Below are 6,000 nucleotides of genomic sequence, written 5' to 3' on the forward strand. Positions count from 1 at the left end.
GATATGATCTACAATTATTATTCAGTGGAAAATGAGTTTTGGATCATGTGATTATGGCATGCATGTAGGTTTTTTATGATCTTCAACAGCTCACAATGTTTCAAAATTTCATGACTTAACAAAATTATATTTTGATGTATAAAAAGCATGATCCAAAACATGATTCCTATCAAATAAACTCTGTTAAGTACATCTATAAGGTCCGGTTGAGAAGATGCAACCTACAACTATGATTTCTAGTAGGTGAGAGCACCGTATTATTACTCTCTCTCTCTCTCTCTCTCTCTCTATATATATATATATATATATGTTTGCTACAATTAATAATACTAATGATTGGGTTCATATTTCATGATGCAAACTGTTTTGCCTGAATGTATGTTATTGATGTATTCAGCATGGTAGATTTAGTGAGAATTGGTCCTTGGATCGTGTTTTATGATGAAGAATAAGTTTTGAATAAAAAAATTGGTAAACTTATGGCCATTGATTTTTTCATCATAAGCAAAACCTATATACATATTAGATTCCAACAATCCAAAAGTAGGTCCCTACTAAAGGGGGCATGTGCATCGTATCACACCTACGAGGTTAGATGTAAAAAACACTACAAAAAAATAGTTGATTAGCGACGGAGTTATATCGTCGCTACTTAGCGACGGATTAACGAGAGAAATGAATCCGTCGCTATATTTGGAGAATTTTACGAAACTAGCGACAGATTATATTCCCTCGCAAAATCCGTCGCTACGTAGCGACGGATTGTGCGAGAGAATATTTTGTCGCAATAAATACGGTAGTTAGCGACGGAATTGCGATGGCTAAAATTCCGTCGCAAAATAGCGACGGCCTAGGCGACGGAATATTTTTTGTCGCCTTTTTCGTTTTTTGAATTACGATGGCTTAGCGACGGAATTAATCCGTCGCTAAGCCGTCTCGAAATGTCGCATTACCTCTAATCCCAGCCCTCTTTTTCCTTTCTCCTTTCGCTGCTCCCGCCCGCCGCCCTCTCCCTCCTGTCGCTCTATCCATCCCCGTCGACCTCTCTGTCGGCCCCCATCGTTCGCTGGAAGTCGATCTCCATCAACCTTCCGCCGCCCGGAGCAACCGCAGGTATTTCCGGGCCCCCACCGTGAAATGGATTGGGGGTCAACCCCCTGTGTTTTCCGGCAGGGGGTCGACTCCGGCAGGCGGTCAACCCCGGTAGGGGGTCGACCCCCTGCTGTGTCCAGCCGGGGGTCGACCCCCTGCCGTGTGAGGCCGGGGGTCGACCCCCTGCCGTGTCCGACAGGGGGTCAACCCCTTGTCATGTCCGGCAGGGGGTCGACCCCGGTAGAGGGTCGACCCCGGCAGGCGCTCGACCCCGGCAGGCGCTCGACTCCGTGAGGAGGTCGACCCCGGCAAGGAAAAGCCCTTTCCCATTGCACCCTCTCCTTCGTTGCGCTCGAGTTCAACCCTCACACCTCTCCATCCACAGCCTCCTGAGCATCTCCCATGTCCGTCGGAGCCTCATCGAAGTCACCTACATGTGCCTCCAATCGTCAGAGCCACCTCAACTAATCTTCCACAAGAGCTGAGCCCTGTTGAATGCTCAGCGAGGCCCCTCCACACCTCATTTTTCAAACGGCGTTGCCCATTAGCAAATTTAGTCACAATTCCTACAAATATGATATTCGTGGATCCATATCCGCCCAAGGATGAGTTGGCAGGATCCTATTGTCCTAAGTTTGAAAGGGTTTTTTTTCATGGTGACTTCATTTTAAAACATTATTTTTTTTATGCAGATTTCTCAATGGAACTCGCTTGTGCCCCGCCACCCGTGGTAAGTAAATGACAGAAACAATGCAAATTGGGTAAATACCCGTGGTGAGTAAGTGATGCAGGCGTATCACATGTTATTTAATTTATTAGATGTAACACTTTATTGTTCACACACTCACTTAGTTGTTGATATTTAGGGTTGCTTTGTTGGAGTTCGAAGATCATGCTGAGCATGATTTTAATGTAGGAATATGGAAGTGTTCTTATTTTTGGAGTACGGAGTCCATGCTAAGCATGGTAGTAGTTAGTGAGATATTGAAGTGTGTTTGCTGCAGGTACATGTTTGCCATTTGTTTGATATGAATGATTATGATGTATTGCAATGTTTGATGTAATTGTATTCATGCTTGCATGTAGTTACTTTCAATTTGATTTTGACTTCCATGTGAAATTTTATAATAAAAGCATGTTTCAAATGATTGTATTGTGTCATTAATAGTTTGCACATGAAAATATTAAGTTATCAATGCATGCATCAAAATTCTTGGTATTGTTTGACATAGTATATTGCATGATAAATTTGATATTTTCTTCATCGTAGCATTCTGATTGTTTTTTTTTAATTCGTTAGGATACTATTCGTAACATCATACGACAGAATGACTGCAAACCGTGAATGAATGTACCGTAGGATAGTGGACAATGAGTTATCGCATGAATATATGGATGGTGTTGACAGTTTTATTGAATTTGCAACGGCAAGTGTCAGTACAATGGATCCTACAGGTTAGATTAGGTGTCCCTACAAGATTTGTAAGAATAATCGATTTGTAGAACCTCATAGCGTTAGACATCACCTATACAGGAAGGGTTTTGTGAGTGATTATCAGAACTGGATGTTTCATGGAGAAGAATTTAGAAACGATTTTGATGCACGGGTGAATGTGGTGCACGATAATCCATATACGGATTTGATATTTGATGCCGCAGGAATAGAACTGAGTTCTGCTATGAGTTCTAGTGATGTAAGAACTGCCGTAGATGAAGAATCACCAAACGATGCAGCTAGTAGATTTTATGATTTACTTAGAGATGCTGATGAGCCACTTTGGAACGGTTGTGAGAGTCACACTATTTTGTCTGCAGTTCTTCAACTAATAAATTTGAAGTCTGAGTATAATTTGAGTCAATCATGTTTTGACCGTTTGTGCATGATTGTGAAGAGTATGTTGCCCAAAGATGAGAAATTGCCACAAAATTTCTATCGTACGAAAGTTATGGTCAACGCTCTAGGTATGGGTTACAAAAAGATTGATGCTTGTCCAAATCACTGCATATTGTATTTCAAGGATCAGGAAAACGACATATCATACCCGTCATGTGGGCATCCTCGGTTCAAGTCAAAGACAAGAGGCAATGGTAGCACGAGATCAAAAGAAGTTTCATACAAGTCGCTTCGCTACTTTCCTATCACTCCTAGATTGTAGCGATTGTATATGTCTTCAAGAACAGCTAAACACATGAGATGGCATGCAAATAAAGTTCAACACGATGAAAACAAGATCATGCATCCTGTTGATGCTGAAGATTGGAAGCACTTTGATCGTACTCATCAGAACTTCGCAATGGAAGTGCGAAATGTTAGACTCGGTCTATATACAGATGGATTTAATCCATTTGGGGGTAGATCAACTCCATACTCATGCTGGCCAGTATTTGTAACTCCATACAACCTTCCACCAAGCTTGTGTATGAAATGTCCAAATCTTTTCTTGTCTCTGTTGATCCCTGGTCTGACCTCACCTGGCCAAAATCTTGATGTATATCTAAGGCCATTGATTGATGAACTAAAAGTACTGTGGGATGACGGTGTTACCACGTATGATGCCCACAAAAAACAAAATTTCAACATGAAGGCCGTTGTTCTATGGACAATCAGTGACTTCCCTGCATATGGTATGTTATCTGGTTGGAGCACACATGGGAGGTTGGCTTGTCCGTACTGCATGGAGGATTCTAAAGCTTTTAAATTGAGGCATGGAAGAAAGCCTTGCTGGTTTGAGTGTCATCATCGATTTCTACCCAGCGATCATCCGTTCCGACGTCAAAAGAATGCATTTAAAGCAGACACAACTGAAACGGAAGGTCCCTCCTCAAGATTGTCCGGCATAGAGATTCTAAGAAGATTGTGATACTTTCCAGATGTATTAACAGATGCCCGCAGTCCTACACCCTTCCGTGGATTTGGGAAGGATCACAATTGGACGAAAAAATCTATTTTTTGGGAACTACCGTATTGGTCGACCCTATTGATATGACATAATTTGGATATGATGCATGTAGAGAAAAATGTGTTTGATAATGTGTTCAATACAGTAATGAATATTAAAGGAAAAACGAAGGATAATTCGAAGGCCCGTATGGATTTAAAATTAATATGTAAAAGACCAGAATTGAAACTCAAAGAGTATAATAGCAAAGTACTGAAACCAAAGGCGAAGTACGTGCTCGGACCTGATCAAATAAAATATGTATGTCAATGGTTGAAACAACTGAGATTTCCAGATGGATATGTCTCTAACATTGTTCGAGCTGTGAAGATTGACGATGAACAGTTATATGGGTTGAAGAGCCATGATTGTCATATCTTTATGCAACGATTGATACCCCTAGCATTCCATGATATGTTAGACAAATCTATATGGGGGGTATTGTCTGAGTTGAGCGGATTTTTCAGAACATTGTGCGCATCGGAGGTCGTTGTATCAGATATAAAGAATCTCGAGGACTCTGTCATCACCACTGTTTGTCTGTTAGAAAAGATATTTCCGCCAGCATTTTTCGATGTTATGGAACATTTGATCATACATCTGCCATATGAACTAAGGGTTGGTGGCCCTGTGCAATATCGATGGATGTACCCATTTGAAAGGTATATGTTTTTTTATATTTGTCTCTTTAATGACAGATATTTAAAATTTGAAATGTATATTCTTGTCAGATGCATGTTCGACCTAAAAAAAAAGGTTCGTAATAAAGCAAGAGTAGAAGGCTCTATTTGTGAGGCGTACACTTTAAAAGAGATTTCAAATTTCTCATCTATGTACTTCGAACCTCATATTCCAACACGTTACACATGCCCGCCCCGTAACGATGATGGAGAACAAGTAACTGTAGCTGACAAGCTGTCGATATTTCAACCACTTGGGCATGCATTTGGTAGTTGTCGATCAAGGCTATTGACAGATCGAGAGCAAGATGCAGCACACATCTATATTCTTTTTAATTGCTCAGCGATCGACTCATACATCGAGTAAGTATATGTATATGCAACTCAATTATAAATCCTTTTATATTCTATATGTGGATACATAGCTTGGTAATATAAGTATTTATTGTTTGCAGACGATTTGATCTGGAGTTGCAAAGCGAAGTTTCACATCTTACTGATGCAGAAGTACAAAAAGAACGTGAAACTAAGTTTGTGGAGTGGTTGAAACAGTTGGTAAAGAAGCTAACATAAATTTTGTACTTATAAACAACACTAAGTTACTTAATTGATCGTGATCACAATCATTGTTTAGGTCTGTGCGTAGGTTCGCCATGGTGATGTTAAAGATCAAGGAATATGTGATTTAGAAAATGGTCCGACCAAAGTTGTGCAATGCTACAACGGGTATATCGTAAATAGTTATCGATTCCATACAAAAGACTATGATATAAACAAATCAACGATAAATAGTGGCGTGTGTGTCAAGGGTAGCAGCTACGGTGAAAATGAACATGATTACTACGGTGTTATAGAGGAAATAATGGAGTTGACTTACTTAAGCATGAATAACAGGGTTACGATATTCAAGTGTCATTGGTTTGATCCAACTGCAACAAGACTCGACAAAGCTTCAGGCATTGTGGAGGTGAATCATAAATCCAGGTTTGGAACATATGAACCATTCATATTAGCCTCGCAAGCTCAACATGTTTATTATACTTCATATCCGAGTATAAAAAAGTCAGATAGAAATGAATGGTGGGCAGTTTGCAAGGTGAAATCCAAACTATACCTCGAGTATGATCAGTTACAGGAAGATGAGTTAGCTGAAGACAGTGATTACTATCAATCAGATGATGTCTATGACTTCGCTTATGGTCACGATGTTGCGCATGATATGCATGTCATATCTCCATTGGCCGATGAAACATTCATAGAGGAATGTGATCCAAATGATGTACCAAGTG

The sequence above is a fragment of the Nuphar pumila genome, chromosome 1, assembly GCF_984573655.1.
Source record: "Nuphar pumila chromosome 1, dmNupPumi1.hap1.1, whole genome shotgun sequence".
NCBI classification, from domain to species: domain Eukaryota; kingdom Viridiplantae; phylum Streptophyta; class Magnoliopsida; order Nymphaeales; family Nymphaeaceae; genus Nuphar; species Nuphar pumila.